This window comes from Buteo buteo, unplaced genomic scaffold (assembly GCF_964188355.1).
Source record: "Buteo buteo unplaced genomic scaffold, bButBut1.hap1.1 HAP1_SCAFFOLD_45, whole genome shotgun sequence".
Taxonomy (NCBI): domain Eukaryota; kingdom Metazoa; phylum Chordata; class Aves; order Accipitriformes; family Accipitridae; genus Buteo; species Buteo buteo.
Genome location: NW_027439212.1, coordinates 641,895 through 655,881, shown reverse-complemented (window position 1 = coordinate 655,881; position 13,987 = coordinate 641,895).

Here is a 13,987-nt window from a genome sequence, read left to right as displayed (position 1 = left end):
ATCAAACCAATTGTCCTTCTATGTTTTTCTTCTACTAAACTGTTGTTTGTTTTTTTTGATGACTGTAAGTAGTAGTGCACGTGACAGAGCTGATAAGGAATCCAAATTTCTGCCAGCCTGTGTCTACATCCTGTTTAAATAACCCCCTGTTAACTCCTATGGAAGCTGACGCAGCTGCAAGGAAGATACTATATAGTTCATTATGCCTTAAAAGACCTCGTCTGACTTGATCAGCTCATCCTAGTAGTACTTCTGGTAGTACTTCTGAAAAATAGCTTTATGGATAAGGACTTCAAAGTCAAGTTCTCAGGAACGTTTTTATTTCAGGAACCTTAATGAAGCATCACAGCTACAGCAGTTGCATGTTTCTGTTCTATCATTTCATTTTCCCATACTTGATGACTGACCACTTGAACAACCACAGTGCATTTAAAATTCATAAATGTATGTTAACATAATACTAGGGATGAAGTTCTTTTGCATGACATTGAGGGCAGAAGACAGGAGCAGAAAAGGGCTTCACAGTTACAAGAAGAACAAGATTTGGATTAGAAGCAACTCAAGCAGCCTGTTAACTCTTGAAGCACAATTTTTGTGAATTTCCCTTGTCATCACTTCAGAAACACTCTCTAAATTATGAGCACGTGCATGGTTTTGCATTCCCACTTTCTATTACCCATTGATATCAGAAGCTGAATTAAGTCTGACACTTTAACACTAATGGAAGGGATTACCCCATTGCATTTTGTCTAATCTTAATTTTCTTCTGTTTAACTTCAGAGTTAGCTATTCATTTTGCTTTGGTATTATTGTTTCTGGTTTTTGTTGTCTTGTTTACCACTTCCTTTAACTTTGAATTCCCCCTAGGGGTTGATTAGCAATGTGCAATTTAATGGGGAAAATGACTACTTCCTTGCCTTGCAAGATTTAGAAATGGCAATTATAAAAAGTTCCCATTCCAGCTTTTGCTCTGAAACCAAGTCTTTGAAACAAAACTCATACTGCCTATCTTCAGCAATATTGTTTTGTGAGCTCTTCAGCAAGCCATTTCTTATAAAATTCACAGTAAGGACGACATTTTTTGCTTTGTGTCCATACAGGGACACAAATTTGCTTTTCAACTCTCAAAAATTCCACATCTTTACAGATTTTAGACTAATTTCAGGCTGCCTGACTGCCACAGTTTGTGTGCTGCCTGATTTGTTACGTTTGCTGCCAAATCCCCTGTTCAACTACGCTTATACGTCCCAGTAGCATTCTTCATGAGGACACATTGCAGGAGACGAGAAACTTTATTCCTTGCATTACCTCAATTACACATGTCCATCCTTAGGTTCTTTACAATCATATAGTATCTGCAGATATACTGATGATCTGCGTACTGGTATATGCAATGTACATTGTTTCTTTTTATAGCATTAATGATACTCAGCTTATCAGATGGAGAACATTTTCCTACTATGATGACATTTTTTAGTGCATCATAATACTTCTGTGTATCTTTCCACTCTCTTCTAAATATCTCTATGTTTTTTGTTTGAATTTCCTGGTATTTTCACATTTCCTTGAGCTTGTTTGCAGTCATGGTTTGAGACTCTCGAGTTTTAAAAAAACATGAGATCTTGTAATATCTTTCAGGCTCTTGAACAGGAGCCGGATCTCAGGGAGCAGGAATGGATGGACTCTCCAAGGAGATGTGGAAGGTTCATCTGCAATAGTTTGGGAACTCCAATAGGACCCAAAGGGATACTGTAAGGATAGTAAGGATTCTAACATTGTATGTTCACTCTCGAGATCTCCATATGACCTAAATGGACCTAAATTTCAAAACAACTTCTACTATATGAAAATGTTAATACGAGAATGCTCTCAGGGAAGGATCTCCAGTCAGTGAATGTACTGCTGAGATAAAGAACACCATCTGGACTAAAGAGCAACCTGTGAGAGATACTAGGCCACTAGATAGTCTCAACTAACTAAACGGACAAGAGTAATGTCCTGTATGTATCACCCAGCTACCACACTCAAAAAGCCCCACAGATAGACTGTATCACTTCCAGATAAATCCCTGATGCTTTTGAGATTGACACTGGTCTAGAGAAGGAAAAGAGTAAATAAAATGGGCTAGGGACTAATCTCTGGTTCGCAGGTTGGCAACACAGCAGTTTCTACTCACTTGCCAGAATTTTTTTTGTCCTCAAAATAGTACAGTAACATCTAAAGTGCCTATTGGGAACAGATCCTAGCATATGCTGTTGACTCAAGCCACTCCTGAGAACTGTCTGGGAAATTACTAGGTTGGAGCAGATCAAAACTATGCCAGAGTATGCTAGCAATAAAAACGCATGGATGACTTCTCAGCAGTGCTCGAGCCCTTGCCATTCACTGTTTCACTCACTTGTAAATACACAAGCTAGGTGACCAAGACTAATGCACTGAAGTTGTCTTACTGAAAACAGCAGCACCAAAACTGTCACTGCTTTTCTAACATACAGCATGATTTCTGTATGCCTGCTATGATGCATGTGCTTATACAAGACTCAGCAGGACTCAGTTGCAGTATCGAAGTCAGACTGAGGAGTCTTTAGAAAAGTATTTCTTGGCACAAATTTCACCTCTTTTTGTATAAGCACTAGCTGCGGTCCCAATTTTCACATGTCAAGACAAGTGCTACTTTTCATATGAAGATTTAAGTCATACAGCCTTATGCAGATCTGGCAAGAAACTATAAATGTAAAGACACAAGAACTGATGAAGCTGAGGTTGACAGGGAACATCCTAGCTAGAATATTATCCAGGGAACTGCTGAAGCTGCCGATCTCTGTCATCTTTTCAAAGTCACATGTAGCACAAAAGAGGGCCTTCTTCAGAAATTAATGGCTCCATAGATAAAACAATGGATTAGATCAGTTTCTCAGGAACTCTTTAAGTTCTCTGTCCTCTGCTCTGATAGGTGTTGATTCAAGATCTCTCTGTACTCAGAAGCTCTACAGTTGGATATCCTGGCAGGAGCAGTGGGGGACAGCAGCCAGGCAGACCAACACCTACTCCTTGTTCTCTCCGTTAAGTCAATAAACCTGAAGGAGCATAAAAGTGACTCCTCTGAGAGCAAAACCAGAATGGGATGAAGGGGCCTGAGATTTTTAGAACTGGTCTCCCATATATCAGAACGATGTAGCAGGAAACACTTTCTTTTGATCCCAATTCACAGTTCCTTCATAGCCAGAAGAAATTTCATTACAGGAATTTTCAAACCACTAAACTGGCAAAAAGGCATACAAGCCTTTTTATTCCTTCTTCTCCTTTTATACTTGTTCCATAAAACCATTTCCCACTCTCCAGCTCACGATCTCTCTAAGCAGGAAAGTCCTATCTGCCACACACTTGTCATAACCTAGGTAGGATATGACAAAGTTTCAAATACATCAGTATTTATAAAATTAGAAATGTCAAACTGCAGAAAAGAAAAATAAAAAGGAAAAAAAGGGTGGTGGGGTAAAAATCAGTTTCTACCTTGACTGTTAGGCTCTTAAGCTGCCAGTATTTAACATTAATGTTTCTACTTCAGGCTCATGATTGCTACAGTTCTGCCATTTGTGGATATCAGTGTGAGATTATCTGCCTTTCACCAGCTCAGGCAATCCACTTTTTGATGGATATGATTTTATTTTACCTTTTAATGTTTAAAATGGTGAGAATCCAGCCCTCCAAGCTATCATTACGCTTCTCTTGATTTAAATACAAGAAGTTAGCTCCACTGGTACATTCATCCACAGGAACGTTAGCACTTCCAACTTCATAGACAACCATAAATTATTTCTGTCAACAGCAAATTACTAAACATAGTACAACACTCTATGAAAGACAAAAAGAATGCACACAATCAGCATTTCCCTTTATGACTATGAAAATCTCTAACAGCAGATAAGCCTGAACTAAACATCAATCAAATCTGGACCCCAAACAGGGTACGGCTTATGATATGTCACACATCTGGACTCGACTATCGAAAGCAATCATGCACTTAGGAAATTTGAGGCTGTTATGCAGAGGTTTAACTAGAGTCTTGGCAACTCAATTTGGGACATGAAAGGTATTTGCACTACAGTACCAGGTGCAGTAAAGGAAACTGGTCTTGCAGTTCGATTCCAACACCGCGTCCGCAAACAAAACAAGGCAGCTACGTGTGAGGAACATGGATGGAAATCTCACCTGCCATCCTGAAGTTACGCTGTGGCATTTCGTCACTTCTTGTCACTTTCCTCGGGCTTGGTAAAGCCTTTGCAGAGTCTGAAGCAAAGGCCCATAGCTTCTTCCCGTTTGTAACAGTGGATGCCTGGGTTTTGGCAGGTTGGTTTGCTGTGGGGCACCACTTGTACCCTCGATTTGCCTTCACACATGCGTCCTTGTACTAAAAAAGGAAAATTGCCAGTCATGACGTTATACTATCCACAGGGCAATAGAGTGCACTGCTTGTAAGAGCATTTAATACAGCAAATAATCCTTAAATATCTTGATTTTTTTGACAGTTTAGTCACGTGCTTAGAGTCTGACCGCCAACACAATCTAACAAGAAGAACTATTAAGATAAGTAGAGATGCATTTTAAAAAGTGGGGGTTCTCTTTCCTCTCCTGAGGGTTTATCACCCAGAGCAGGCTGAAGTTCTGATCCTGCAAACTGCTCCCCAGTGCTTGAATGCTCACTCTGGGAAACAAATTCTTTGGCAGGTCCAATCTTTGTTTACTTTCTAGTTTGAATGAAATGAAAGCAGACGTTTAGCAATAAATGCAGCATGATGCTCCTTACCTCATACTCCTTTTCCTCTAATAGATCTGTACCTTAGACTAGTTGAGGATATTCTTTCCCAAAGCAGGCACTGAAAACCACTTAACCGTTTAACTGTGAAACACGTTACCACATCAGGTGTGTGCCGTTGGTGGAGCGGAGACTCCCCGGCCACCCAGCGCTGTTTTGCCTGCTTGTTACTTGCTACAATAAACCTTGATTGGATTATCCCCGGGCTGGCGTACAAATTTTCATCGTAACTTATAACAATTTGGTGCCGTGACTCGGATAAGGTTAACTTCGTTTGGAATCTAAACTCTGGGGAGGCGCACCATCCTTGGATGGCCCCGGAGTGGACGATATCCTTTCCAAGACCCTTACCTCCGAACTCTAAATTTGGCAAGCAGGCAAAAGAACACTGCAGTACCCCATAATTTTCGTGCACGAGGATCCGGACGAAGACTCCAGGTTAAGTGAGTATTGAAAGCGTTTCCCGTTCAGTCGGGGTGGGTTTCCCAAAGTGTGCATAAACGAGACGCTCCCGAGAGGAGCGAAGTGAGTGCGGACCCTCTTGTAGTGCGGTTCTCATTTCCCACGAGGGCATGAGCCACGAACGAGGGGCACGTGTGTGTGTGTGAGAGAGAGGCACTTCGGAAGATGGGGCAGAAGAAAAGCAAGCCTTCTGACTCCATGGTGGGTTCCCCGGGGTGTAGGTCGCCTGGGAAGAGGGATGACTCCATAGGGAATCCTAAGGTCAGTCTCCCTATGATACCGCCAGATAGTCCTTTAGGGTAATGATTGCCCATTGGGATGACTGGCTGCCCAGACAGGGCAAAAGCAGAGAGAAAATGATATATTAATGCGTACAGGGGTGGGGTGGTAAACAAATCAGAGGAGATCAGGTATTTCGGCCTGTTTTGGGGACGTTTGACGATTGGATATGTCAAGCCTTAAACATATATGTAAATTCTAAGGAACCCTTGAGTTTAGAAGAGAGTGAATATGCTCATTTATGGATAAAATTAGATACCCAAATCCATGTATTTGCTCTAAGTGAAAAGAACCATAAAAAAAAAAAAAAAAAAGAACTAAAAACCCCGAAGAACTTCCCACACCTCCTCCCCGTTATGTTCCCCCTACACTCGCACCTGACCCAACCCCCCCCTTCCTCCTCTTCCCCGACAGCCCCAGCCCCAAACTTAGACCCTCCGAGTTCCCCTGAGGAGAACAGGGGAATAACGAGGAGTCAGACCAGAAAGAAAAGCAGTTAGAAGAAAGATTATACCCCTTGAGAGAAATAGCTATAGGGGGTCCACAGCCTGGCATGGGATTTGTGTCAGTACCTTTGAATTCCGGAGATGTAAGGGAATTCAAGAAGGAGATGGGGAACCTTTTAGAAGGCCCCTTGGGAGTATCCGAAAGGTTGGACCAGTTTTTGGGTCCTAATATATATATACCTGGGAAGAGTTACAGGCAATTTTAAGTATACTATTCACAACAGAGGAAAGGGAAATGATTCGAAGAGCAGGAATGAGAGTTTGGGATCAGCAGCACCAACACGGTCCAGGCGCAGATATTAAATGGCCACTACAGCGGCCAAACTGGGATAACCAAAATGCAGAACATAGAACTCATATGGCAGATCTGCGCATTATAATTGTTCAAGGCATTAAGGAATCTGTTCCTCGAGGACAGAATATTAATAAAGCATTTAGTGAACACCAGAAGAAAGATGAGACCCCCACTAAATGCTTAAAGAAGATTAGGGGGGTCAGGGGATCTATTTGCTGGGGACCCCTAAGAAAACAGAGCCCTTGATAAAATTAAAATTACGTCCCCAGCATCAAGAAGTAGAGTTCCTTGTGGACTCTGGGGCAGAGAGATCTAGTGTCCAGTTAGTGCCCCGAAGATGCACACTGTCCTCGGAGAAATTACAAGTAATAGGAGCAAAAAGGGAACCGTTTCAGGTACCACTAATAAAGGGAGTAAAAATAGAAGCTCCATCTCGACTTGGAATAGGATCCTTTTTGTTGGTACCTGAAGCAGAATCTAATTTACTGGGAAGAGATTTAATGATTGAATTGGAAATTAATTTGGAAATAAAAACCAAAGAAATAGCAGTAAAATTGTGTGTCTTGACAACGGAGGATGAAGCTAAAATTAACCCCGAAGTGTGGTACACTCCAGAGTCAGTAGGACGATTAAACATTGCTCCATTTGAAGTCACTATTAAGAACACGGAAATTCCAATTAGAGTCAAACAATATCCCATGGCACAAGAAGGTAGACATGGATTACAGCCTGTAATCGAAAGGTTGTTACAGCAGGGATTATTAGAACCTTGCATGTCACCACACAATACCCCCATTCTGCCCATAGAGAAGTCAGATGGCTCCTATCGCTTAGTTCAAGATTTAAGGGAAGTAAACAAAAGAACTGTTACCAGGTTTCCAGTCGTAGCTAATCCGTATACCTTGTTGAGCCAACTTTCCCCGGAATTGAAGTGATACAGTGTTATAGACTTGAAAGATGCCTTCTGGGCTTGCCCCTTGAAGGAGGAATGTAGAAATTATTTTGCCTTTGAATGGGAAGATCCAGAAACCCACCGGAAACAACAATTAAGGTGGACTGTACTTCCACAAGGATTTACAGAATCACCAAATTTGTTTGGGCAAGCTCTGGAACAAGTACTAGAAACTTTTGAATCAACCTCAGAGGTAACTTTAGTGCAGTATGTAGATGATCTGTTGTTAGCTGGGGAAGATCAAGAGACTGTTAGAAATGAGAGCATTAGATTATTGAACTTTTTAAGCCTGAAGGGGTTCAAGGTTTCAAAGTCTAAATTACAGTTTACTGAAGAGGAAGTAAAATACTTAGGACACTGGCTGAGTAAGGGAACTAAGAAATTAGATCCTGAACGAGTGAATGGTATCTTATCCCTCCAGGCACCAACAAGCAAGAGACAGATAAGGCAGTTGTTAGGACTTTTAGGGTACTGTAGACAAGGGATTGAAAATTACAGCAACAAAGTGAAGTTTTTGTATCAGAAATTAGTAGGAGTAAGATTAATAAAACGGACTCAGAAGGATGAACAGAGTCTAGAAAGCCTCAAAGCTGACCTTGTAAATGCTCCGGTATTAAGTTTACCCGATACTAAACGACCGTTTTATTTGTTTGTGAATGCAGAAGGAGGAACAGCCTTTGGGGTATTAACCCAAGAATGGGCTGGAAGAAAGAAACCTGTAGGTTATTTTTCCAAATTATTAGATCCAGTTAGTAGGGGATGGCCTACTTGCCTACAAGCTATAGTAGAAGAAACATTTGACTAAATTAATCATTGAAACTAAAATGAACCGGATAAAATGTTTACCATTAGCACTATTAAATGTAAGGACACAACCCAGAGCAAACACTGGGATCTCTCCTTTTGAAATGTTATAGGGGATGCCCTATGACCTAGAAATGCCGATTGAACACCCAAAGATAGAAGAAAAATTCTTACAGGAGTATATCATTAAACTCATGAAGAGACGGCAAGAACTAATAAAGAAGGGACTGATAGTGCAGAGGCCACCATTAGATATTGCAATACACAAAATTATGCCTGGAGATAAGGTATTGATCAAAACTTGGAAAGAATCATCTCTAACTCCCTGTTGGGAGGGACCGTTTCTTGTTCTGCTTACTACAGATCCTGCAGTCCGGACTGCCAAAAGAGCATGGACTCGTGCAAGCAGAATCAAAAGACCAATGCAGAATTCTCACTGGGAGGCGACCAGAGACCCTGACAGCTTGAAAATTAAGTTCCGAAGAAAAGCGGATGAGTGAGACTATCTTTTGTAAAGATCCTCACTGTATATGTTATCCCTTTGTATGTTACAGGTGTAAACTCTGTAGAGAAAAGTGGTGCACACATTGCTCCTATGGGTATTCCCCTCTAGTGGTATTTGCCACAAATGTTATTAATACAAACGGGAATTAACTGAGCAAGCATTACGTGTGGGAGTATCAACCGGGAAAATTACAAAGGACTCCAAAGAGTGGTGGGATATTTTTGCTAAAGGCATAAACCCTGAGAGGTGTTGTCTTTACGCCAACGAGCCGTGTTCAACGAAGGCTGAAATACTGCCAATATCTTGCAGACGAACAGTGGTCAGAGTGGGGTGGGGAGCTTGGAAAGTGAAGGATAAAAACTGGGACGCATATAAGTCAAAGCGAATCAAATATAAAGGAGGTTCCCCTGAAGAATACGACTGCTGCCGAGAAGATGGTACACCTCACTGCTCTAAGCAACAGAGTAGGCAGAGAAGAAGGCAGAGACGTACTGCTGTTCGGATTAAAGTTGATGAACCACCTCCAGAGAAGGCTCACGGAGCCTCTTGACTTATTACTCCCAAACAAAACGTCCTCAGAGCTTCCCCGAAGTCTCCCATCTCTCACCAGGGGTAAAGACAAAAACCAAAATGATTATCAACAACCTCGGAATACCTGTCGCAAGGGTAAGGGTACACCACTTTTCTTGAACTTAAGATTAAGCATTTGGATGATAAGACTGTTACTAATGCTGATAGGGATAACCCAAGGTAAAGGGAACCCCCACCAACCTTATAAATGGACGCTCTATAGGTGGGAGGATCAAATGATATTACAGCAAGTAATTGCTACCGGGGCCCCAAGTTTTAATCAATCGTTATGTCAACTCGTACCCAGAGACCCATGTCTACATAACTTAGGCTTTTAGTTTTGTCCTAGTTCTCATAATGTTAATATTAACCTTTGCACCTTGTATATTGAATAGAATTACTGGATTGATAAAAAATCGATTAGAAGCTGTACACCTAATGTTGATAAGAAGACACTATAAGCACCTAGAAGAAGACGAAATTGTTAAAGAAACTCCCCTTCTCTCCCTAGCTCGAGAAGCTCTTGCCCAGTTTGAGGAACAAAATAAGAAAAACAAAAAGGGGGAATTGTAATAAACTTTGCATAACCAATTTGTTCATCAAACCTGTTGATTGTTAAAATATATTGATCTCTACAACTTAGTAACTAAGCTGCTTTTAACTGTAATAACCACAGTAACAAGTGCAGAAACTAGATATTGAGCTAAGTAAGCAGGATGAGCCAGTCTTGATTACCTTATCATATAGCTCCTCAAGAGCAGTTTTCTGAGAAAATAAGGAACTGGTCCCAGAAACCGGCCAAGGCCGATTCCGTGGCTTGGATAGATAAACTTGAGGGAGTGTCCCCTTGGAACTAATCGTAATACCTCTCGGAACTAATTGTAATACCTCTTGGAATTAATTTTAATGCAAAGCGGGAATAGGTCATGCATATGTATAGGCGTACCTGCAACTCCCATACATATGTAACACTTAACTGTTTAACTGTCAAACACGTGACCACATCAGGTGTGTGCCGTTGGTGGAGCGGAGACTCCCCGGCCACCCAGCGCTGTTTTGCCTGCTTGTTGCTTGCTACAATAAACCTGGATTGGTTTATCCCCGGGCTGGCATACAAATTTTCGTCGTAACTTATAACAAAGACGCAGCGTGCCTTGTGGCAGGATCACCATCGCAAGTGTATCGCTTGCATTCATCTCCATCTTAATCTGCCGGCTGGCACTTGCTCCCTCCAGGCTGTAGCCGGGATAAAAGCGATGCAGTTTACAAGAAGCACAGCACCGTGTGAGCCCGCTGTGTATTTATAAAAACGGCTACAAATACTAAAGCTCTGCAGGGACCGCTGACCCACACAGAGGCTGTGTTTTCTGAAGAGGGAGTCTGTGTGAAACCCACAAACCCAGGACTGCGACCCCCCTCACCCTGCCCCTTCTCTCCTTCCCTCAGCCGGGCCCGGCTCCCACACCCCCACGCCCGCCCAAGGGCCTCGCTCGCCTCACGGGCAGCCCCAGCCCTCACCTCAGCCGGGCCGCAGCTGGAGCAGAGACTGCAGAGACCAACATGGCCGCCCGGCAGCCCCGTGCCCCAGGACTACAGCTCCCAGCATGCCCCGGGAACCACCAGGGCCCCCGGCAGCCCCGTGCCCCAGGACTACAGCTCCCAGCATGCCCCGGGGCGCTCCTTCCTGCTGCCTGACCCTGCAGGGACACCGGCCCCGGCCCGGCCCCGGCCCCCGCAGGCCTCATGGCCGCCTGCCTGGGGGAGGACGAGGGCGAGGGCGAGGACGAGGACGAGGATGAGGACAAGGAGGAGGGGAAGGACAAAGGGGCAGGACGATGAAGCCCCGTGGGGCAGGAACCTGTGAGTCAGGTTCCCTTCTGCACTCAGCATGAAAGGCCTTGTGAGATATTGTCCTGACACAAAGAACCCCAAACATTCATGAAATGCAAATCAGACCCATACCTCCAATCCCACATGTAATGAGGTAAGAGAGATTTTACAATAGCCAATATATTTTCAGCCTGTATCTCAAGATAAGATGATAGCTTTTTCACAGACTTTGAGCAATACAAAAACCAGGACTAAAACACCCTACCAAACACCACAAGATCCAAGATAGAAATCACAATTTTTGCTGGGTAACATCAACACCACCTTTTTTCTTTCCTTCTTGAAAGACTTCCATTCCTCTACCGATTTTAGTATTTTCCCGTGAAACAAAAGTGTTCTAGATGCTTGTCTTATAAAAAGGCTTTAGTGAATAACTCTAGTTTTAAAGATTACAACCAAATGATCTTTTTCTTCTTTCCTGCTGAGATTCCTGACTTTTGTAAGCCTCTGGATTTCACCTCTACTGCAGGAGAACAATAAAAAACTTCTTGCTTACGAATTTTTAAAATGTGAAATGCAAGTACAAGATGAATAGAATTTTGAACACACACTATTACACTATGAGCGATTACCCACAAAAAGTAGGGAACACATACAAATGCTTAGGCGTTTAAGATGATTGCTACCCCTGTCTCACAAAGCCGTTTTTTTCCTGCTGCTTTATTCCACATTCCCTTGGTTGTAAGTTAGTTCGGTGCATCCTTCTTTTCACTGTAGCTGTTTTCTTCCTTCAGAAATGAAGGGAAAAAACCTATGTATGTTCTTTCTGTTTATCCATCGGTAACATACCTATAGCTCCTCTGCTAATTTTTTTTAAACTTTTTGTGCCTTGAATTCACTTAAAGTGTATATTCCATATAAACCCCATTTTCCCTTTATAAACTATAAATAACTACTATATCAAATCTTGTTGACTGGGTATATGGATTTCTGATATTTTGGTTTATGAAACAAAAGCAGCCACCTGAAAACTTCACAGTGTTTCATGTCTAATTGCCTGAGTTATTTAACTGTCACCTCACTTCACTTGCTTCAGGAATGATACGTGAGGATGTACTTACTGATTAAAATGACAATTAAGGTAGGTTACCATCACATATCTGTACGAAACTTTGAACATGCTGTGTTTCTCAGCTTTTACAAATGCTGCTATATTTACATGCAACATAGCTGAAATTTGACCATGAAAAATGTATCCCTCACACATAACAATACAAAGTGTTGAGTGAGGCACATTAAAACAAAGATGTGTTCACCTAATTCTAATGTCTTTATAGTTTAAAAATCACCTACTAAAAAGCTATGAATGTTTTGCCTGTGAATACAAGAATTAGCTGCTTTTTTTTCCTCCAAAGAAAGCAACAGGCCTGCCTGCCAGTTTCCTGGCAATTGCAGTTGGTATTTGAACAAGCTTTCTCCTTCTGAATACAAAAGAACAATTAACTTGAAATCTAGAAGTGAGACTAGAGTAAGGGGGTATATACCCACTACAATCTATTGCAAAGCCATCTGCAAGGTTCCACATGAGATGATTGTTTTGTACAGAACAAAAAATAAATAAACAAAAAAGCACACGCAGCATTCACTTCACCTCCAGACTTCTAAATGAAAAGATGTATGTAACCTGGGATGCAGTGAACTATCTAAGGGAAATCGGGCCTGATAATCAACCTCTTTCATGTTTGTCTTACAAAAGCAAGGCTTATCTTTCTATTTGTTTGACAGACCCCAATTAGAATGAGTCCCGATTTTAACATGAGTTCTGCAGAACAAAACTCCAGGTAGTTGGGTGTTTGTATTGCAATTCTCACTCCAGATCAGCCCTCTTCTATTTATTGAGGAGCAGGTGCTGAGAGAGAAAGCAAAATGTATTGCCTTGTTTGGAACAACAACATCATCCTTAACAATGATGTACCTTCATGAGTAAATTGACTCATGTGGGTAACTTCTAACTTGGCTGCATAATTATGCAAGCAACTTCATGGGATTAGTGGCATAAGTAAGTGCTCACTAGAGTAACAAAAAGGGCTTCATACATTAACATTGTTTTTCTTTCCCTTCAATGTAAGGCTCCTGTAACTTGTAATGCAACACAACAGCAAGCAAACATCAAGAAAAAAAACCAAAACAAACAGAAAACCCCAAATATGGGCTAACTTAACAGAGCATGCAGGCAGTAAAACTTCTTAGTCAGAATCATCCTGGCAAGACGGCCATTCTGTAGGATGAGCTAGCATGAACTGTCCAAAGAGTAACCGCAGTGTGCACTGTTGCTATCCTAGCAGGAACTCTGCTGCACACAGTGAATTTTTCCTGCTGGAAAATGTCAATTGTATCCCAAAACATTGTGTTTTCATGTGTAAGTACTTTACCAAAAAAAATTGTACTCAGTGGTTTATCATATTTAGTTCACATCCCACATTTCTCATGTCGTTAGAGCTTATGGGACTGTTATTTACTCACAAAAGCCTACTGAAGTGATGTTAACCTGTACACTGTAGTGCATTGCTTCTACTTCTGAAGACAAAGTCCAAATAAAAGGCAGGAATGCCCTTCATTGCAGAGGAAAAAATACAGCTGCCACAGTGATTCCTTCTGTTGCTCCTGATGCTGTATATATTAACATCAACATCTGCTGACATTAGCAAAGAGCAACATGGAACTAGACTTACCATCAAGAAATCATGTTTTTGTGTGATAAATAGGCAGCAGCAGCTGTTTTTACAGCTGGGAGATTTCATCTAACTGTGGGACCAGACACAGTCACTTCTTGGACATTCCAGATTGTCTTGAACAGTGCTAGAATGAACAGAGAACAGAAAGAAATGCTGAAATTGCAACTTTTCTTATGGTAAATTGCAGTATTATTGGCATTCTTCTGAGTCTTCTTCCACGTGCTGCCCAATTC